The sequence below is a fragment of the Cryptomeria japonica genome, chromosome 8 (genome assembly GCF_030272615.1).
Source record: "Cryptomeria japonica chromosome 8, Sugi_1.0, whole genome shotgun sequence".
NCBI classification, from domain to species: Eukaryota; Viridiplantae; Streptophyta; class Pinopsida; order Cupressales; family Cupressaceae; genus Cryptomeria; species Cryptomeria japonica.
Genome location: NC_081412.1, coordinates 472,921,216 through 472,945,315, shown reverse-complemented (window position 1 = coordinate 472,945,315; position 24,100 = coordinate 472,921,216). Strand labels below are relative to the sequence as shown.

At 37.0% G+C, this 24,100-nt stretch overlaps 1 protein-coding gene across 8 annotated transcripts in view; it reads left to right on the top strand.

The window, feature by feature from the left end:
- LOC131079523 (uncharacterized) overlaps positions 1-24,100 on the top strand; it is a 174,437-nt gene that overhangs the window by 3,236 nt on the left and 147,101 nt on the right. For 3 of the 8 annotated variants that reach the window (XM_058017498.2, XM_058017494.2, XM_058017492.2), the window contains exon 2: positions 126-164. The exons of 3 other annotated variants lie outside the window; for them this stretch is intronic. The gene's annotated coding sequence lies outside the window, so the exon portion shown is untranslated. Of the gene's footprint in view, positions 1-125; positions 177-24,100 lie in introns of all 8 variants that reach the window. 2 more of the 8 variants (XM_058017497.2, XM_058017493.2) reach the window with 1 other exon arrangement.

Genomic DNA, 24,100 nt, shown 5'->3' with positions numbered 1-24,100 from the left:
ATGTGGAAAACTGTTGCTTTCTTTGAGAAGCTTGAATTTTTCTATCATACTCATTTAAATCACATTCTTTTGAACTGACTAGAGTTTATGTGAAAAACTTGTGTGTTTTATTGTGTAATACCCAGGTTTGACTGTTCTTCCATGCAGTGGGTCAAACAAGCATGGTAAAATGATTGGTACTCTCTATTCCAATGCAATGCTATTATGCTTAAACCAAGGAAAGAAAGGCTATGAGTACATATCGATAAATCCTAAAAATTCAATAATAGATCAACTCTAGTAATGGAGTCCAAAAAATAAATAGACCATTGTAGTAACATTCACTAAAATAAATCACCTATTTGAAAGTGATAGAATATATATAATGAATAACTCTTGGAAATTTCTTTACTTGATCGTTAAATTCAATTGCTTTTTCATTCATGTATTCCAAATAGACTTATGCTGCTATAAGAAAAATTATAAAACATAAGCAAGTTCCCTCTTAAGATCGATGATTATTTTACCACTGTTTCTCTAACAAAAAGTACAACTCAAGATAAAATTTCACCTCTTCGAGTTCTAGAGATAAATAACCTACCACATAAGATGATCATTTGAAAATTACCTTCCCTTTGACAAATGCCTCCACCACCTTTAGGAGTGAGAGTCAAATTACTATGGTTGGTAAGATGTTACAATAGCATTCCTATTCAGATCCCATTTGAGCTTTAAACAAAATGATAAGCTTTTTTTATTTTTTATTGATACCAGTTTTGAAAATCACCTTGATAACAATTTTTTAGCAAGAAACCATTGGATTTGGTTTCCCTAAGTCCATTATTGATTGAGAGAAAACCAAACAGCTTATCATCTAAGTTACCGGTTCGGGTTCGAATTCGGGTTCAGGTTCGGGTACGGATTCGTGGGTTTGGCAAAATTTTTTTTTTCTTGGGTACGGGTATGGGTTCGTCCGTACATATATACATATATTAATTATAAATTTATATATATACATATATATTATATATATCCATACAAAAATAAAATATACAATGTGACTTTCCATACATAAATCATAAATGATAAATCATAAATCCATAATTGCCAATTGCCAATGTGTACTTTTTTTTTGGTTTTTATTGTTTTTTGACCCGTGGGCCCCGTTTTTGGGAACCCACGAGCCTGGGTTCACCCGTGTCTTCCTGGGTTCGACCTGGGTCCTTCCTAGGTGGTCGGGTTCCCTATGGGAAGGACTCGGGTGGAACCCAGGTCGAACCCGGGCTGGACCAGGACCGGGCACGAACCAGGACCCGAACCTAGGCCTGGGAAGGACCCGGGTGGAACCCAGGTCGAACTTGGGCTGGACCAGGACCGGGCACGAACCAGGACCCGGACCTAGGCCAATACCCAAAGAACCGGTAACTTAGCTTATCATACAAGGGCAGATATGCACAGTGTCACATTGTGATAGCCCCTACATGAGGGTCTACACCCCTAACATGCCCTCCATCTTTTGGGGATGTCTAGAATTCTAATCGTCTTCAAGATACTATAACTGCAGGAGTGCATCTATCTTTTGGGGATGTCTAGAATTCTACTTGTCCCCAAGATGCTATAACTGCGGGAGTATGTCTTGGACTCTCGGGGATTTATTTTTTGAGGAACTTTCAGAATGATAAGGCATGAAGAGTTTTTGAAAGAATCTCATACAAGAGCCCAGTCGAAAGAAACCAATTGACTCTTCTTTATATTGATTGCAACATAACTCATGCTTCATGACATTCTCTCAAGTCACCAATCATCCAATTAAACATCTCATTTTAAGATGGCAAATTTATCAAGCATTTGTAGTGTCCCCATCCCAGTCACAGGCAGTGGTTTGAGGAGTTAGCCTATTTTTGGATCCTTGTAGGCTAACAAGGTATGGATAAGGGGGTCAATGATGTATCTTGAGGAGTGGTCAGTCTATTTGTTCTAGTTCAGTGTTGAGTTCAGTTCTGGTCTTCGTTTCATCAGTTTCTGACATCATATGAGTATTTCCTATTTTTTTAGGGAAAAACTGCTAAAAATAGACATTGTCCTATTTTCACTGGCATGGCGAATTGTGGTCCCAGCTTCTAACGGATTTAGTTTTTGAGCGATAATGAGGGAGATATGAATTTAAGTGGGGTTCTCGCAGGCAATTAATGTTTTAATGAAATATTAAAATAAAATCATAAAGTGCATCACTTAAATTTATTTAAGTGAAAATTCTATATCTCCTAAGTTGGGCGTCCCTTTTAGGGTTAAGTTGGGAACCCTAAAAGCAAGTTATTATTTTTAAAACCCTAATTGCTGAAAATCCCACCTTTTGGGTATTTAGGCGGCCAAGATGAAATTAGGCCTAATTAATTGATATGGAGCATTTGACATTTCTTCTGAGCACTTGGCTATGGCGGCTAGGGTTTGGACCTGTTTTGGAGAGCGTGCATTCTTCAGAATTTAGTAGCTTTGAGATTGTGATTGATCAATCGAATTGTTGCAGCTTGGTTGGCTTCATCCAAAAGTCAAATTGAATCAAATTGGGGGTAGATTTTTGCTTCTTACAAGGCAGATTTGTTGTAGGTTTTCTATTTGCTGTTATTGCTGGTAATTTTTTGTGGTTTGGAAGTCTCTTTTTCCAAGCACACAACTTGCTCATTTATTGGCGGCATCTCCTTACTGTTTGGGCGTCTTATTATTAAATAAGAGCAGATCTGAATTGTTTTTAGAATAAAAATCAGAACTTTGTAAGTTGCTGGTTTGAATCTTTTTAATTTCAATAAATTGTCTAAGGACCTACGGTTATGCTTCTAAATTCTCCAATTTATTGTTTCAGCTGATTAATTTCATGTTTTCTTTGAATATGTATTGAAAATTAATGAAACCCCTTCTGCAACTTTTTTTTATTTTTATTTTCTGAAAGACCATCTCTAATAATAAAAAACACAAAAAAATATTAAATCACAACAGATTGAGGAATTGAACTAGCAAGGGTTCATCACAGTGGTATCAGAGCTCTGATCCTGCCATCCTGGAGGGTTAGGGGATTTCATATGCATCACCAACAGTTTGGGCATCACAGGTTTTATATTCGCAAGAGATTTGGTTTACAGGGAAACCACTATTAATTTGGCCAAAACCAAATTGAAAATATGGGTGACAGGAATGAAGAAGCCACCAGAAACACTACACAGAATGATGATAACGAGGCAAGGGAGGTCATGAGAGGTATAGCAACTGGATAACAACAGTGTTGCAACAACTGACTACCGCCATACAACAACTTTCCATACCTAAAGTTAATGATCAGAATCAAGAAGATAATGGTAGTATTGCTGGTCACTCCAGAGCTCATGTGACTAACACATGCACATATGACAGACCCACACGCCCCACTTTTGTTAGAGTTGAACTTGAAGATGAGGTTGATACCGAAGTTGGAGATGATTGTTGGCAATTTGGAGGAATTGATTATGTGTTGCATTGATGTCAACACTAGCTTGTTTGGTTGTCTACTGGGTTCCGGTAGAGTGGTTGGACTTTGATGATGATCAGGAGATTTGTCTCCGGTATATTCCGATTGGTGGAATTGGTTTGGTTCGGTCATTCATGTGGTTCAGATGCTTGTCACATTCAGTTGGTTCGGGATATGGTGATCCAAAAGCTATCATATGTTCTAGTAAGCCTTTTGGTTACCGTTAAGGGTTTTACCAGCAGAGCTTTGTTGAAGATCTTTTGATGAATCCGATAAGTGGTGTTGGTGCGGCTTCTAGAAGGTTATCAGGATGCTGATGGTTATCATGGTCATGTTCCAGTTGATCGGTGGTGTTTCATTTGGCTTATGGTGACCTATTTTAGGTCCAGTCTTATTTTGCTAGGTTATGGACTGGTTTATGTAACATGTTGGTTGATGCTCCCGATGCGTTACCGGTTGGATTTATTGATTGATTTATGTTGTTTCAGTCTTAGGCCGACTTGGTTTATCATTGGTTTGCGGGATTAGGCAATGGATTTATTGTATTATCTTTTAGGTGGCCGACCTAATTGTTTAGGTCCCGGGTTGGTATATATATGATGTAAGATCTCTTTGTAGATCATGGTTATGAATGGTTATGGGATTATCTGTGTGCGAAAAAGGTTGTAATCATATGCAAAAGATTTGGTCGATCATAGGTGATCAAATTGGGTTTGTGAAAGAGGTTTAAGACCTCCAGTGTTAAGCTTAACCAGAACTGTACTCAGGCGTAGGAGATGCTATTCTTGCAGTTCATTCTTATTTCCGGATTGTAGTCCGATGTTTTCTGTAGTCAGTGAGACTCCTTTTGTGATGAGCAGTGTGCTCTAGGCTGTTGGCCTTCCTACATGTGCATGCCCCTTATTGTAATATTTATTCATCTGATTAGTGGATAGATATTGTGGGTCTCCAATCCCACTGTGGTTTTTCCTCATTGAGGTTTTCCATGTATAAATCTGTGGTATTATGGAGTTCATCTGTGTGGTTGCATTATTATTTATTGTTATTTGCTTTTATGTATACCGGTTGTTGAGTTGTTGTGCTAATAAGGTTAATTTTATTCATTGCGGCATAACATTGATTCTCCCCCCCTCTCAGTGTTCTTGGATACCAACAATTGGTATTAGAGCTTGGTGTCTCGGAATAAGTCTAATAGCTTGAGGAAGATCCTGTATCCGGAATCTATGGAGATAAGTTTGAGGAAGGAACTTCAAGTAGCTCTTGAGGACTATGATGCTGAAAGGTTGAGGAACATGAAGCTGCAAGATGAGCTGAGATCTGCGAAGGAATTCATTTTTACTCTGCAGGAGAGGTTGTCATCTGCGCAAGCCAAAAGGAAGGAACTCTGTGATCAATTACAAAATCAAGATGATGGAGAAAATAATGCTTTAAAGGATTATGCTAGAAGCTGAGTCAGGAGAATAATGTCATGAAGAATGAGATGCAAGCCCTAACCATGAGGATGTCCAAGGAGATTGAAGACTGGAAGAAGAATGAAGAAAATCTTGCTAAATCTCTGAAAGACAGATTTGAAGAATGCATTAGGTTGATGCATGAGAATGATATATTGAGATCTGAATTGGTACAATCACAGAACAATGAGCAAGAGTTGGAAAGAATGATAATAGTCCTAAGAGGTGATCTGGATGTTGCAGATGAATACAAAGAAAAGTTTAGGGTCAGTTCCGCAAAGCTTGATGAATTATTGAAGAATCAAAGGGACAATGGATACACTAGAGGTCTTGGATTTGAGCATGGAGAAAGCTCCGGTACTGCAAATCAGGATGACACATCCAGTCAGAAGATCAATCAGGAGAATCCACCAGTCAACTGGAATCAAAGGTCATCAGTAAGGCAACCCAATGCACATAAACTTAGTGGTAGATGTTTTGTTTGCAATAAGTTTGGTCATATGGCAAGTCAATGTAGAAATAGAGCAAATCAGAATAATAATTCAGGTATCGGTCAGTGTTTCAATTGCAAAAAGTATGGTCATAGGACAACAAATTGTAGAATGAATGTAAAATGTCATGCATGTGGAAAGTTTGGGCATATGGCTAATCAATGTAGGTCGAGAAATGGTCAAGGTTTCAACAAGGCAATTCAAAAGAACAATGTCATTGTTATGTATGCAACAAAGTAGGACATATTGCTAAATTTTGCAGAAGCAAGAACCTACCGGCAGGGAATGACAAATCTAATGAGAAGGGAAAGCAGAAGGTTGATGATATCTAGAAGGAGCATGAGAAGAAATGGATTAGAAAGTCTGAGGATCAATCAACAGAAGCAAATACCCCGGTTACTCAATTGGCGGAGCAGATTATTCCTGCACCGACAAGAATCTCATCCGGTATCTAAGGCATTCGCCTTAGGGGGAGGCAAATTAATGACAGATCTTGCATTACCCTTGGTAAGTGGTTTGAAAGCCTGTTTCAGATTTTGGAGTAGTCAGTTTGAAGGTTAACCAACGAAGATTTGTTGGATCTTGGATCTGGTTTGAAATCGGTAAGCCACTTTATGAGTTATGGTTTGCTCATACATCTACAGTTAAGTGTTTCAAAATCCTTGGTAGTGAATTGGAAAGTTTGATCCTAGATATGATGAAGGGATATTTCTTGGTTATTCTAATGAAAGCAAAGCATATAGATATTATAACAAAAGATTGCAGAGAATTGTGGAGAGTGTTAATGTCAAGGTGGTTGAGTAGTTTAGAGGTCAAATTAGAACTTATGAGAGGGAACCGGAAGTGGAAATGATCATAACTGAATCGATAGCACCTGTATCGGAACAAAATGTTGAACCAGTTACTCCAGCAGTATCAGAAAATTCAACAGTAATTGAAGATCTGAGCAGAGAAATAGAAAGTCAGAAGACTCCTAGGTATGTAAGGTTGAATAATTCAGAAGATCAGATAATTGGACAAGAAGAAGATTGGTAGCTGACAAGGTATGTTTAATTAACCAACATCAGTAGATGAAGCATGTAAGGATGGATGTTGGATGAAATCTATGGAAGAGAAATTGGATCAGATAGAATGTTATTGGAACTAAATTGGTTTTTAGGAATAAAATTGAATGGAGATTGTCAAGTTGTGAGGAACAAGGCTTGATTGGTTTGCAAAGGATATTTTCAAAAGGAAGGAATTGATTATGTTGAATCCTTGCTTTGGTAGCTAGGGTTTTTAGATATTTTCAAGGATTTTCAGGTATGGTCTATGGTTTATGATGACTTTACACTATGTGCATATTCAGATGCAGATTGGGATGGAGATATAGATGACCGGAAAAGCACATCCGGTGGTGTTTTCTTTCTTGGAAAGAAACTTGTTTCATGGATTAGCAAGAAATAGTCATGTACTTCTTTATCTACTGCCGAAGTTGAGTATGTTGCTGTTGCTACTGACTGTACACAAATTCTGGGGAACACAAATTTCGTGGATGAAGTTGTAGTGTCATAAAATTGTGCCTCTTGCAATTTTAACGACATTTGAGGTCCTCACCTTGGTGACGACACCCTCCTTTTTGACCAAGACCTCTTTTTGCATTTTCACGCCTTGACCCCTTCCTGTTTAAGCCTTGAGGTAGCCTCAGGGCCCTGTCCGAACCCCAAGATAAGGCAGGACAGGGGCGTGGCAGATAGGGCCGGGGGACCTATCTGCACTTCGGGATCCCAAATCTCCCCGATGTCGGCCTTTGGTGAGATGAATTAATCTTCTGAGGCATGTATAAAAAGGGAGTTGGTTTCTCATTCAGATAAGCAGGAATGAGATAAGCAAGCATAGGCGAATATATACATCATCAAGCATTCAAGCATTCAAGCATTCAAGTCTTCTTCATTCATCCATTGGAGCAATATTTCAACATTCATTTGCAAGCATATATGTGTGTTAGGGTTTTGTCATGTTACATGCCATTCCATGCAACACTTGTGATTACATTCAAAAAGCAAAGCAATCATCATCAACAAGTTGCAGATCTACAAGGGTATACATTTCTATTGTTTACATTCAAGTATTTACAATTAATTTCTTTCATGGTTGATTCCTCAACCGGGGTTTGACTAAGGCAAACCCCTATCCACAACCCCTTTTCCTCTCTTTTTTGTGTGTAGGTTGCAGGTGCGCAGCTATAATTGCAGGTTTGGGCTTCATTTGCAGAGATAGAAGAACCCTTTTCGTTTCGTGGATTTTGTGGAGGACCATGTACACTCCCGTCACGGTCTCGACGACTTTTCTCTAAATTTGCAGGGCATATCTGTATTAGTCTAGTTAGCTTAGATCCGAAGTTACAACGCGATCCCAAACCGGTAGCTCCTCATTTCACTCATTTTCTCTCTCTTTTCCACATAGTCAACAAGTCAATTTTCTTATTTATAAAATAGGGTAAATCCCACTTCAACCCTTGCAATCCACTTGGAATTCACATCCTTGTTTCCCTTGGATTTGGATCTAGTGGATTCAAGCCCCTCTTTTGAATGTAAAGTTCCTCCAAGTGAAAATCATCCTAGTGGCTTCCTTTCTCTCTCCTAGGTGGGGAGTCACTAGGATCCAATTTTCCACTTTACAAAAGCAAATGTTGAAGGATATAAGGGTAGATTGTAATGAATCGGTAGTTATTCACTGTGATAACTCTGCTGCTATTGACATATCAAAGAATCCGGTATTTCATTCTAAGACAAAGCACATATCAATCAAGCATAATTTTCTGAAGGAGAAGGTGGAAGCAAATGAAGTCAGAATGGTTTATGTGAACATTAAAGAGCAAATTGCAGATATCCTCACTAAACCTTTGCCTAAGGAATCATTTGAGTACTTCAGAGACAAATTAGGGGTTTCTGCCCCTCTAGTGGAGACTTAAGTGACGTTGATTGGCATTAGTCTGGTTTGCATTTATCAGAGCTATCATTCATTCCAGATTGATTTGTTGGTGCTACTACTTAGGGGGAGTAGTCAGCTGTGTAGTTCAGAGGATTTATGATTTTTCTTTGATGTTTATGTCAGATTTCTGGCATTGATATCAAAGGGGGAGAGATATACATGTGAAAAACAGAGCTTAACAGAGATATTAGTCAAAGGGGGAGGAACATAATTTCAGATTGGTTGTATCCCACTGAGGGAGTTTGGTTCAGGTCTATGGATGGTTAATTGGTACAGAGATATTTGGTTCAAAACTTCATTGATATTATACTATGTTACCCCGAGTTTTTGGGACGGGGACGGTAGGGGACGAGTTTTCGGGACGACAATTTTTTTTTGCCAATTTTGGGGACGGCGTGGGGACGACAAAGGGGACGGCTATATAAAATATAGGGAAAATTTAAAATATACAGTGAAATTTTAAATGTTCATATGAAAAATAGATAAAGCATGTATATATACATTATATTCATATGAAAACATGGATAAAGCAAGTATATGTACATTATAGAACCTTAACATACCACATTTGTGTTCAGAATTCATTGTCAATATTCTGTATGCATTCATAATTGAAAATACATTGTCAATATGTCAACACTTGTTTGCATGTAGTTCATTGTTTATTTCTGGTTGAAGGATATTTTGATAGTCTTCCATTTCTATTATGACCTACAAACGCTTCTTTATGCACTACAAAGTTTTGGATGTTTGTGAAATTCTATACCAAGCTGTTATTCATATTTCTGAGTGCTTTTGGCTATGATTCAGACCTGTTTACCTTTCATAATTGTGAAAAGTCCAATATTGCAGACCTACAACCACTTTTTTATGCACTATCGCATTCTAAGTGTTTGTGAAATTTATTACTAGGCTGCTGCTCATTATTTCTAAGTGCTTTTGGAAGTGATTCAGACATGTTTACCCATCATATTAATGAAAATCCAATTTTATAGACCTATAATAAAATAAAAAAATGTTTTTTTGAGCATTTGAGTCTTTTTTTGTTTTTTAAATGTGCTGGTAAAAGGGGGACGGCTAGTTGTCCTCGGGACGGTTAGGGGACGGGTGGACGTCCCCAAACCATATTGGAGACGGGGGGACGTCCCCTTTGAGAGTCACTGTCGTCCCCAAGTTTCCAGGACGTTTCCCACAAATTTTGCAATTTTGGGGACGGCGGGGGGACGTCCCCTAGCCATCCCAAGTCCCCGAAATGTCCTCGGTACGGGGACGGAGGATTTTAACCCAGGGACGCGTCCCTAGGTTACGTAATGATATACCATTTGTGGGAGATTGTTGATGTCTTCCATTGGGGAAGACCTGTTTGGCACTTGGATGTTTTTCACATCTAGTGTTGCCATCAATGCCAAAGGGGGAGATTGTTGGCAATTTGGAGGAATTGATTATGTGTTGCATTGATGTTTGTCATTGATGTCAACACTAGCTTGTTTGGTTGTCTACCGGGTTCCGGTAGAGTGGTTGGACTTTGATAATGATCAGGAGATTTGTCTTCGGTATATTCCGATTGGTGGAATTGGTTTGGTTTGGTCATTCATGTGGTTCAGATGCTTGTCACATTCAGTTGGTTCGGGATATGGTGATCCGGAAGCTATCATATGTTCTAGTAAGCCTTTTGGTTATCGATAACGGTTTTACCGGTAGAGCTTTGTTGAAGATCTTTTGATGAATCCGATAATGGTGTTGGTGCAGCTTCTAGAAGGTTATCAGGATGCTGATGGTTATCATGGTCGTATTTCAGTTGATCGGTGGTGTTTCATTTGGCTTATGGCGACCTATTTTAGGTCCGGTCTTATTTTGCTAGGTTATGGACCGGTTTATGTAGCGTGTTGGTTGATGCTCTCGATGTGTTACCGGTTGGATTTATTGATTGATTTTTGTTGTTTTGGTCTTAGGCCGACTTGGTTTATCATTGGTTTGCGGGATTATGTAACAGATTTATTGTATTATCTTTTAGGTGGCCGACCTAATTGTTCAGGTCCTAGGCTGGTATATATATGATGCAAGATCTCTTTGTAGATCATGGTTACGGATGGTTATGGGATTATCTGTGTGCGAATAAGGTTGTAATCATATGCAGAGGATTTGGTCAATCATAGGTGATTGAATTGGGTTTGTGAAAGAGGTTTAAGACCTCCGGTGTTGAGCTTGACCGGAATTGTACTCAGGCATAGGAGATGCTATTCTTGCAGTTCATTCTTATTTCCGGATTGTAGTCTGATGTTTCTGTAGTCAGTGAGACTCCTTTTGTGATGAGCAATGTGCTCTAGGCTGTTGGCCTTCCTGCATGTGCAGGCCCCTTATTGTAATATTTATTCGTCTGATAAGTGGATAGATATTGTGGGTCTCCAATCCCACCATGGTTTTTCCTCATTGAGGTTTTCCATGTATAAATCTATGGTGTCGTAGTGTTCTTCTGTGTGGTTGCATTATTATTTATTGTTATCTGCTTTTATGTATACCGATTGCTGAGTTGTTGTGCTAATAAGGTTAAATTTATTCATTCCGACAGAATACTGATTCCCCCCCCCCCCTCTTCTCAGTGTTCTTGGATACCAACAATGACGTGGTTTTTGGTGACAATATCATGGCAATGCATGATGAGTGGGATAGGTTACCACAAAGAGTTAAGGATCACCTTAACTTTGACAGGTTTATTAGTCAGAAGAGAGATCATAACAGGAATTGGAATAATCAGAAACCTTGGAACAAAACTAATGATCTCAAATATACAATCAACAAGCTCACACTTTCTACTTTTGATGGCAGCGGTAGAGTTACCGCCAGAGCTTGGATTAGCAAGTTGGATACCTTCTTGACCCTGCATCCTATGTCAGAAGAAGATGCTATTAAGTTTGCAGCTTTGCATTTGGATGGGGTAGCCCATGATTGGAGTCACCATGGGATGGTGACCTTGCATCTTGACCTTATTACTACATAACAAGAATTTACTGACATTTTGGTTGAGCGTTTTGATAAAAGAGATCCAGAGTTGTATTTCAGGGATTTAGCTCAGCTGAAACAAATGGGCAGCTTGAAATCTTATATAGTGAATTTCAGAAGGTTTCGGTTATGGTAACTAAAATCTCAGAGAGAAGGTTGGTTATTCTTTTTGTTGAAGGTCTTTATGAGCCTATGAAAGGTTGGATTAAGGCTTTTGATCCCCCTACCTTGCAAGAAGCCATGAGGAAGGCACATAGCATGGAACTTACTGCTCGTCGTAGTAAGTTCACTCAAAACCGTCCTCATCATTTAATGACAGCAAGTCTGATCCAAAGAAATCGGAAAATGTGGATCAAGAGAAGAGGTTTGCAGCACCTTTGGACAGGGAAACACTTAATGACTTGCGTAGAAGGAAGTTGTGTTTTCATTGTAAGGGCCCTTATGATCAAAACCATGATTGTCCCCTCAAGCCTAAGGGTCAAAATAGGCATATGGAGTAGTTTTATGAGGGAGAAAACACGACTGATAACACAGACCAGCAAGCTGATCAAGATGATTCAGAGACTGAAAATTCAGAGAAGGGAGTTGAAAATGAAGGAGAATTTGATCTACGAGAAGCTCATATGTCTAGCATGTAGGGAGAAGGTTCTTTTAGGTTGCGTGGACTCTTGGCTGGTCAAAGAGTCATTTTTCTACTTGATACAGGTGCAACTCATAATTTCATAGATGCACGGTTGGTGGAGAAACGTGGGATTCAAACTCAAGAGTTTGAAGGTATAAGGGTGAAAGTTGCTGATGGTAATGTGCTGACTTGTGATAGAATGATTTCAGACTTACCCATGAAACTCAATAATTATGAATTCAAAGCTGATTTTTATGTGGTTAACATGGGAAACATGGATGTGGTCCTTGGCATGACGTGGCTTCATGCAATAGGTGAATTTACACTCAACTTTAGAGATATGGAGATGAAATTCAAGGTTGATGGGACTAATCATGTTCTTAAAGCTATCAAGGCCAGCAACTTAAAATTAATCACTCTTAAAAGAATGGAGAGACTTATCAGACATGACATGGTGGATTGGGTAGCAGAGTGTAAACTAATGCCTACTTGAACTGAAGGGTCAAAACCCTAGTGGAAAATTGCAAAACCCTAGGAAAATTTTCAATCTACAAAAAAAAACCTCCAGGTTGCAAGCCCGAAAATCTCCAAAACCCTAAAAAAAACATGAACTGCTGCCCACGAACTAGAAACCCTCAAAAAGCCTTCAAAAAAGCAAAATTGTTTTTTCATTAAAAAAAAATAAAAAAAAATCTGAAAAATATTGCAGAAAGAAGGCCACGAATTTTTATTAAAAAATTCGCCAAACTTTAAAGAATCCCATCGACCCGCTTTGATATAATGAAAAATAAATTGAATGAATGAATCAATAATTGGATGATTGCATTGAATGATATACACATGTATATATAGAGGTTACAAGACGATGTTCTATAATTAGAACATAATGTTAAAGTAAAAGATTAAAGAGCTAAACGCTAAATTAAGCGTGAAAGCTAAATTTAGCTTAAAAGCTAATTAACTAAAACGAAAAAACTAAATGCTAAATAAAGTTTAAAAGCTAATTACATAATAAAAAGCTAACTTAACAAGCTAAATACGTCGACAACTTAAAATAGAAGATGACCACTAAAAATAGATGGCAATTATAGAATATATTAATATTATTTTAACAAAGTCTGCACACGATAGTGCCAAATGAAGCACTTCTGAAGGAGAAAAGACTTCTACTATGAATGAGAGAGTTTCAGTCAACAATTGATCTTTCAGAGCCAAATTCTTGCAAAAAGATGGATCATCTAATTGAGGAGAGGAGCAACTTGATCAAGTAAGTGAAATCGATAGGCTTCATGATGAGTACAATACCTTGAGCATTACCATTCGTAATGATATTATCTTCATAGAATTCTTTGAGATAAAAACAAAAGGTGGGCATAGGAGGAGGAGGTATGAATAAAGTAAGGACATCCAAAACCAATTGGACAAAATTACCACTCCCAATTTTGATGAATTTAGCAATTCATCAGCAAGAGCTTGGTTCCAGAAATCAGACACCAACTTTTCTTTAAATCTATGTTTGAAGATGAGGCCATCAAGTTTGCTACTTTACACCTCAAAGGATTAGCCCATGAATGGTGGCACCATGGCATGATAAATGAAGGGCATAATTCTAGCCAAAGGTTGACTGAAAGATTTTGATAGGAAGAATCCAAAAATTTACTTTGGGGATTTAGTACAGCCGAAACACTCAGTTATTGGGTATTGCTAGTAAAGCCCGGGCCCTAGTACTAGTATGTTTCGAGTACGGGTATGGTTTGGGTATGACTTGGGTTCTTGTTGGATGCTTGGATTCTCTGTGGGTTTTTCTATGAAGGACTCACAAGAACCCAGGCACCCAAGAAGAACCCAAATCGTACCTAAGCATAGTTTCATACATTAAAACCTTAGTTTTACTCTTCATAACTTTGTGATAGCATTTTTAATCAAAATATGCCAGCAAGCAAGCAATTGAATATCATTTCAGTTGCATTTGTGAGCTATACCTATGTACATAGGGCTAGTAAACTTTATATCAGCATTAATGAGATTGATTTCAGTTGATTTACATTATGCATATGTAGCAGCTGTTTGCTTATGTTTTGTGAAATCACTTTCCTTGTGTTTTTAATGATTTGGCATTTTGTCAAATGTTTAAAAAAGAGAATTGAACCAGCTTTTGTACTTGACACAGCTAGTTGTAGTGGCAATCCAATTGATTGTGCTTCAAATGAATTTTAACCAAATGCTGATATTGACCTTGACGCTTCTGATGAAGAACATCAATAGTAAATATCAATTGTAATTTGAATTTTCATTGTGTAATGATGTTTTGAGACTTGAGTATTTTTTCGTTTTTGCAAATTATGAATATGAAGTATCTAAATATTCTATTTTTTTGGCAGTTATATGTATGTATGTATGTATTTATGTATGGACATACCTCTATCCAAGGAATTTTGTTTGCTCTACCCGCGTATCTGTACCTATAGCCGTACTCGTACCCATACCTTGATCGGTGTCTTAGCTGAAACAAGAAGGTAGAGTGGAGGATTTTGTAGCAGAATTTTAAAGGGTTGTAGTAATGGTTTCGGATGTAACAAAAAGAAGACTCAGTCCTATTTGTTGAAGGCTTAGATAATCTCTCAAGCGTTTAGTAAGGGCATTCAACCCAAATACCTTGCAAGACACCATCACAAGAGCCCTTAACTTACCTCTAAGGGAAAGCACAATCATGAGGACACTAGTACCAAGTACAAGAAGTTATCACAAGAAGAGTCTAAAGTCCAGTCCAAGCCAAGCAAGGAAGATGATAAGAAGCTGGATTTTGAGAGCAAGAATGAGTTGCGTAGGAAGAATTTGTGCTTCACTTGTAAGGAGCCATGGATGCCCAATCATAGATGTCGTGGGAAAGGTCAATTGCATTGTATTGAAGTTACAGTTGATGTTGATGATGCAATTGATGATACTTTAGAAAGTGACAATGAGGAGCAAGATAATATAGCCTTAGCACACGGTGATATAGTTTTACTTCCAGATACTCCCAAATATCAACCATTTAGAGTAAGAGGAGTGGTTAATGGACAACAAGTGACATGTTTGGTGGATAGTGGTGCAATTCACAAATTTGTGAGTGATAGCTTAGTAGCAAGAGGAGGATTGCCATTAGAGGATTTTTTAGGATTTTGCGTCATGATGGCTGATGGATCAGGATGAGATGCAACAAGAGGGTACCGAAGATGAGTATTGAGTTTGATGACTACACAATCACCGATGATTTCTATATGATTGGAAGTGCTGATTCTGATATCATATTAGGAATTCATTGGTTGCATTCTTTTGGATGATACATTTAGGATTTCCAACAGATGTAGTTGGAGTTCATGGTGAATGGAAAGAAGATAATACTCAAGGCCTTGGTGGATGAAGCACCACAGGTAGCAACAAGGATGATTATAGCGATGAGCAAACCTGATGTGAATGAGTGGGCAACTATATTGGTTGATTTTCCAAGGTGTGGATATGATATTGATGTGAGAGATTTTTTAGGTATGACATTTTTTGATGAGTTTCCTATCTCTTATGCATCTACGATAGGCAGTTTGGAGCATGTTGGATGGATGAGTATGCAAAAACTCATGAGTATGCATCATATTATTGATCAATTTTCAGTTTACACCATGAGTATGAAGTGGTGGAATTGTGATGAGACATTGCTGGTAGGCGAGTGGATAAGAGATAATCATGATTTTTCCAGTAGGAGTCATGATAGTTCGAAAATTTGGGATCCATTACTCAGCAAGGTAATGGGAATGTTTCAAATTGATAGAGTTGTACGTTTTAGTGTTGTTGGTTGCATCAGAGTGGAGTACTAGGTGATGTAGTGTTTTACATACCATTGGTTTGGGATCGTGGTGGTGCAACAACGAATCGCTTGAGGGCGAGCAATGTTTGGGTTGGGAGGACTGTAATATCCCTATATATATATATTGTTGGTATTATGGATGTGTTGCATTGGTTTTGTCATTGATGTCAACACTTGTCAACACTTATCCTTGTGGAGATCTTTGGTTGTGTTCACCGACATGTTCAGTAAGTTATGCACAGTCACCGGTATTTGGTTCACTGGCAGGTTATATTGTTCACCGACACTGAGGATGATCTGTTATCATCTGGAGATTACTTGGTTATGTGAAAGACATTGTTTGGTTATTGGTCTAAATCGAGTTTGCATATTTGCTGTTACTGGCAAATAGGTTTAGGTTATGGACCGGCAAGCATTATCTATTCCAGATTAGCATGACATGTTATGGAGATGTTTTATTGATTGGTTATTATTGTAAATGCATTGAGCCAACATCATGCATCGCATATTGATTCATTTGTAATTGATTTAATTGTAATATTCTTAGTGAGCCGACCTACACATTTTGTCTTAGGTTTTGGTATATATGTAAGATCTCAGTTATGAGATAGGATGATAATATAGAGAAGGTGTGAAAAGGATTGTAATAAGGTATATGCGAATATAAGCAGAGCTATACACGCAAACATTATTTGAAGATTCAAGGAAGGTATGAAGAAGACAATCAGAGCTTAACCGGTACTGAATCCAGCATATGAAGATGCTATTTTGAGCAATACATTATCATTGAATTTAACCATCCAATTATAGTCAGTGTGACTCTCATTTTGTGATTGAGCAGTGAGCTCTAGGCAGTTGGCCTTTCTGCATGTGCAGACCCCATTTGTACACATACTATCTGTAGTAGTATCATCTGATTGTGGGTAAGGTTTCCCACCATGGTTTTTCCCCTTACAGGGTTTCCATGTACAAATAACCGTGTTATGTGTTGTCGATGTTATGTCTTTCTATTTCATGCATTAAACTTTACCGGTACTATCATTAACTGTTAAACTGTCTACCGACATTAAGTTTGGTTTACCGGTATTATGCATTAAGTTTGGTTAAGTTATATTTGGGTTGAAATTAATAGACAACTGATTCACCCCCCCCTCTCTCAGTTGCCTCCGGGTCCTAACAATTGGTATCAGAGCCTAGTCCTCTTTTTGCAGAAGTTTAACAGCTTGAGGAGATTCTATGGCAACTAACTATTTCAGGAAGGACAGTCCGAAGCTTGATGGAACTAGCTATGGTATATGGAAGATCATAATGGAGACTCATCTGAATTGCATTGGAAAAGACATATGGAATGTTACAAAGAATGGCTATGTTGGTCCTACACAGAGTCAACCTAATCCACAAACCTTGGCTAAAGATCAGGAGAATGATTGCAAAGCAAGAGAAGCCCTTTTGAGCGCATTGTTAGATGAACAAATCATGGGATTATCAGACCGATCTATTGCTAAAGCTATTTGGGATAAATTGGAGACATTGAATGAAGGTGATACCACTGTCAAAATTGCAAAACTGGAATGCTTCCGGGTCGGGTATGAAAATTTGAAAATGGAAGAAGATGAAAGGATTTCTGCTTTTATGGAAAGAGTTAATGAAATTGTTTTGGGTATACAATGTTGTGGAGGATCCTTAAGTGAAGATGAAATTGTTTCTAAAGTTTTAAGAGCATTGCCACCGGCATACAAAATAAAAGTAAGTGCTATTAATGAATTGAGAACAATGCCTAATACATCAGTATCTAGAGATACTTTGGTTGGAAAACTTTCAGCTTTTGAACTTGAGGAATTTGGTCCTATTGCTACAATTAAGACAGATTCGGCTTTCAGAGCTTCATCATCTACAACATCATCATCATCGTCTGAAAAATCTGATTGGAAAATACTCTATGCAAGAGAACTTGAAGAAATCAGAAGAGAGAATGAAGAACTTGAAGAACTTGAAGCACTATTTGCAAGGAAAATGCCTAAAGGTCCAATTGGAAGTAAGTATGAAGGTAAAGCACCATTCAAATGTTTTAACTGCAATAAAATTGGTCATATGGCATCTAGGTGTCCTGATAGACATGCAAGATTGAAAGAAGAAGCTAAAAGAACATATAAGCCTAACCCTGAATATTAGAGATACAAATTTAAGAAGAATAGAGACAAATCATGTTGCTATGCTGATGAAGGAGTTACTGATGATTCTGATGAGGAACCGACAGACAATGGATGGGCTTTTGTTGCAATAACAGAAGATCAACCGACACTTACCATTCAACCAGTAGAGCAAGCCCTGGCAGCTAAAATTGAAGAAAAGGAGGAATGGATCATTGATTCCGGATGTTCACATCATATGACTGGTGATAAGAGTAAATTCTTAACCTTTCAGGAATACAATGGAGGTCTAGTAAGATTTGGGGATGACAAAGCTTGTTTGATTAGAGGAAAAGGGACTATATCTTTTGATGGTAAGCACAATACTGATAATGTTTATTATGTTGAAGGTTTGAAGTATAATCTTTCGAGTGTTGGTCAATTAGTTGAAAAATGATTTCAGTTACAATTCAAGAATGGTAAATGTAAAATCATGAATAGAATTGGTTTGGAAATTGCAACCGGTAATCAGACTAGAGGTAATATCTTTCATTTGAATAACAATGAGAAGACATGCTTGATTGCACATATTGATGAAAGTTGGTTATGACATAAAAGACTATCATGTAAATTTTAATTGCATTGTGAAAATTAGTACAACTAAGGCAATAAGGGATTTACCTAAGATTGTTAAACCTCACAATCCGGTATGTAAGGAATGTCAATTTGGAAAGCAAGTTAGAGCAACTTTTAAGAGTAATCCAGAAAAATCCAATAATGTTCTTGACTTAATTCATACTGATTTATGTGGTCCAGCAAGAATTAGAAGTTTACAAGGAGATAGATATTTTATGCTAATCATTGATGATTATTCTAGAATGTGTTGGGTTACTTTTCTCAATGAGAAATCAGAAGCTTTGGGAAATTCAAACTATTCAAGGTCATGGTAGAGAATGAAACCGGTAAGAAAATCAAATGTTTGAGATCAGATCAAGGAGGTGAATTCACATCTAAGGAATTTAATACATTTTGTGAAATGATTGAAATCATAAGACAATTATCAGCACCTCGGACACCCCAGCAAAATGGAGTTGTGGAAAGGAAGAACATAACTATTTTGGATGCAGCTAGAAGCATGATATCAGAAGCAAACCTACCTCATGTGTATTGGAGAGAAGCAATCAATACAACTGTATATACATTCAACAGAGTTCACATCAAAGGTGAAACCGATAAGACCCCTCATGAACTATGGTTTGGTAATACTCCTCTTAAATATTTCATAATATTTGGAAGCAAATGTTATATTAGGAGAGATGATTATATTGGCAAATTTGATCCTAGAAGTGATGAAGGAATATTTCTTGGTTATTCATCTAAGAGCAAGGCATATAGATGTTTTAATAAGAGATTGCAGAAAATCATTGAAAGTGCAAATGTGAAGATTGATGAACAGTTTAGAAGGTCTATAGACTCTGAACCGGCAGTTGAGATAATCACAAATGAACCTACAATGAGTACATCGGTACATAATGTTGATCCAGTCACATTGACATCATTTGAGAATTCCACAGTGACTGAAGAACAACAAGAAGTGAATACACCTAGGTATGTAAGATTGAATCACTCTGAAAGTCAGATAATTGGGAATAAGTATCAAGGAGTTATGACTAGAGGAAAACTGACAAATGAAGAGGTATGTCTAATTTCTCAAATTGAACCAGCAACCATTAATGAGGCATGTGAAGATAAACATTGTATTAAAGCTATGGAAGATGAATTGGAACAAATTGAAAAGAATAACACATGGACATTGGTTCCCTGACCTAAAAATAAAAATGTAATTGGAACTAAATGGGTATTCAGAAATAAACTTAATGAATATGGTAAGGTAATAAAAAACAAAGCAAGATTAGTGTGTAAGGGATATTCATAGAAAGAAGGAATTGATTATAATGAAACCTTTGCACCTGTAGCTAGAATTAAGGCAGTCGGATTATTCTTAGCTTTTGCAGCACACAAGAACTATAGAGTATATCAAATGGATGTTAAATGTGCATTTCTGAATGGTGATCTTGAAGAAGAAGTTTATATTGAACAACCTGATGGATTTTCTTTGACAGATGACAAAGATATGGTTTGTAGGTTAAGGAAAGCTTTATATGGATTGAAGCAAACTCCTAGAGCTTGGTATGCTAGACTGGACAAATATCTTTTGAAGCTTGGTTACATTAAAGGTAATGCTGACAACAACCTATATTTCAATGTGAATAATGATGACATCATGGTTATTGAAGTTTTTGTTGATGATATCATTTTTGGAGGAGAAGATGGATTGTGTAAAGACTTTTCTAATAAAATGCAGGAAGAATTTGAAATGCCTATGATTGGGGAGATAAAATTCTTCTTAGGACTGCAAATTTCACAGACTGATAAAGGTATATTCATAAATCAATCAAAGTACTTGAAGGAATTACTTAAGAAATTTGGCATGGAAAACTCTAAACCGGTAAGTACACCTATGACTACAACCGATAAACTATCATTGAAGGATGAATCAACACCTGTTAATCCGACAAGGTACAAGTCTATGATACGAGGTTTATTGTATTTGACACAAACAAGACCTGATATTATGAATGCAGTATGTATTTTTTCAAGATTTCAGAGTAATCCTAAGAAAAATCATGAATCAGCTATGAAAAGGAGTTTCCGGCACCTACAAAGCACAACAAATCTTGGTTTATGGTATCCTAAAGATGAAAATTTTGATTTATGTGCATACACAGATGCAAATTGGGAAGGAGATGTAGATGACAAAAAAAGCACCACCGGTGGAGCATTTTTCTTGGCAGCAGACTAATTTCATGGTTGAGCAAGAAACAAAGTTGTACATCACTATTAACAGCAGAATCAGAATATGTTGCAGCAGCAACTAATTGTACACAGGTATTATGGATTAAGTAAATGTTGAAGGACATAAAGGTAAAATGCAAAGAACCTATAATCATTTACTGTGATAATATGGCAGCAATTGATATATCAAAGAATTTGGTATTTCATTCTAAAACTAAACATGTTTCTATCAAATTCAATTTTCTAAAAGAAGATGTTGAAGCAAAAGAAGTGAAATTGGTTTATGTGAATACTAAAGAGCAGATTGCAGATATCTTTACTAAGCCTTTGCCTAAGGAAACTTTTGAATATCTAAGAGAGTAGCTTGGAGTTATACCCTCACCGGTAGAAACTTAGACAGTTGAAGTATGGCATCAGACCGACGAAATTAACAGAGAAATCTTTTTCCGGCTTTGATGAAGGAGAGCTACTTCTTAGGGGGAGTAGATTGAATAAATTTGGTTATAGCAATTGGTATTTGTTCTATGAACTGATTGTATTTGGTTTTGTATTGCTTTGACATTTGATGTCAAAGGGGGAGAGATATCTATGGAAAAACACATTATCTTTTGGGGAGAGATTATTCATTGGGGGAGAGATTGTTACTCTCTGTATCTGTATTTTGATTTCTGGTTAATGATCTCTTTGGGAGATTGTTGGTTTTTGGTTTTTGGCATTTTTGCTTTGGCACTTAGATGGTTTTTCCATCTTGTGTTGCCATCAATGCCAAAGGAGGAGATTGTTGGTATTATGGATGTGTTGCATTAGTTTTGTCATTGATGTCAACACTTGTCAACACTTATCCTTGTGGAGATCTTTGGTTATGTTCACCGGCATGTTCAGTAACTTATGCACAGTCACTGGTATTTGGTTCACCGACAGGTTATATTGTTCACCGGCACTGAGGATGATCTGTTATCATCTGGAGATTACTTGGTTATGTCGAAGACATTGTTTGATTATTGGTCTAAATCGAGTTTGCATATTTGCTGTTACTGGCAAATAGGTCTAAGTTATGGACTGGCAAACATTATCTATTCTAGATCAGCACGACACGTTATGGAAATGTTTTATTGATTGGTTATTATTGTAAATGCATTGAGCCGACATCATGCATCGCATATTGATTCATTTGTAATTGTTTTAATTTTAATATTCTTAGTGAGCCAACCTACACATTTGGTCTTAGGTTTTGGTATATATTTAAGATCTCAGTTATGAGATAGGATGATAATATAGTGAAGGTGTGAAAAGGATTGTAATAAGGTATATGCGAATATAAGCAGAGCTATACACGTAGACATCATTTGAAGATTCAATGAAGGTATGAAGAAGACAATCAGAGCTTAATCGGTACTAATCCAACATATGAAGATGCTATTTTGAGCAGTACATTATCATTGGATTTAACCATCCAATTGTAGTCAGTGTGACTCCCATTTTGTGATTGAGCAGTGAGCTCTAAGCAGTTGGCCTTTCTGCATGTGCAAACCCCATTTGTACACACATACTATCTGTAGTAGTACCATCTGATTGTGGGTAAGGTTTCCCACCATTGTTTTTTCCTTTACAAGGTTTCCACATACAAATAACTGTGTTATGTGTTGTGGATGTTATTTGTCTTTTTGTTTCATGCATTAAACTTTACCGGTACTGTCATTAACTGTTAAACTGTCTACCGGCATTAAGTTTGGTTAAGTTATATTTGGGTTGAAATTAATAGACAACTGATTCACATCCCCCCCCCCTCTCAGTTGCCTCCGGGTCCTAACATATATAGTAGATTAATTAAATAAGTTTTCCAAAAATTAAATTTATTTTATAAGGATAACTTCTAATTGATTAATTTTATTAAAAATATAAGTAGAAATAATAAATATTAAAATAGTCACTTTATTAAATAAATTTCTCCCGTTATGACAAGTCGGCCTAATATTTTAGATGTTTCCTGGAGATCTTTATAAGGAGGTTTTTTGGTGTTGTATTAGAGATGCTTATGGATTTGATTTTATGATTTTTGAGGATAGAAACCTTCAAGAGTTTATAGAAGGGTTGGACGAAAACCTAGCTCTTCCAAAGGGATGGATTCATGACAAAGCTTACATCAGTGCAAATTTGTGAAGTCTTCTTTGGAGACAAATTTGATGATTTTTTCAGAAATAATGAAGGATACTTTATCAGGTGTTCATTTGATTATCTGAAATATAATATTATTGTAATATATTTTATTGCCGATTGACGTTTGGCGTATCATCTTTTGGTGTGGCCCAATCCTTGTTTTCGTTTGTAAGATCTTTATTATTGTTATCGTCGTGAGACTTTCATTATGAGAGATTAATGCTTTTCATGTTTGACACATTAAAAGTATCAGTTATTTTCGAGCGTTGGGTTTGAATATATTTGTCCATTTTATATCACATAACTCTTAAGGTGGCTTGCTCGATTATATAATATGCAAAGGAAGATAAATATTGCGGTTTTAGTGAAAAGATGATAGGTTTAGGATTTATATTTTCGAGACGTTGAGATATTGGAATAATATTTTAGTAGCACAAAGTCAAATATTAGAGATTGTGGAAAATAAAAGAGTGGACTATATTAATAACCTTTGCTGAATATTATTATTATTGGCCTTGCTGTTGTGGAATGCATAAGGATAGCCTTTAAAGGTGCCATAAGAGAGAAATAAGGGAGGAGCCGATTATTATTTGGGATCACTAAGGTATTGGCACGACTATTTAATGGTAGGAACTCTTCTATAACTGGGGCTCTTTCCATTAATGCAGTTTTCCTTCTTTGGCCACAGACATATGAGCGAAGTTATCCAAAACAACTTGTCCAATTTTTCCGAGATGTTGCTGAAATCTAATCTCATGTTAGTTCATGTATATGTACCATTATATGTCTGAATTTCCACTAACTAATTTCACTCTACCCACTTGTCAAAATCGGATTGTGATTGGAGCTTCTTGTTGGCCCCTCCCATATTATCACTACTACATAGGATTGAAATCCTCTCCTAAAATGTGGAAGTCATTTGGCCTAGCTAGGAGGAATTGCTCTACTTTTGCTCATGTTTCCCTTCTTCGTAAGCATGCCACATGACCATAAATATTGGTTAAAATGAATGAAAGATGGAAGGTTAAACAACTTGTCTTGCAGCTCAACCATTGCTTACTCTCTGCTACTTTCTCCTGTACCACCGCTTGAGGCCTCCACA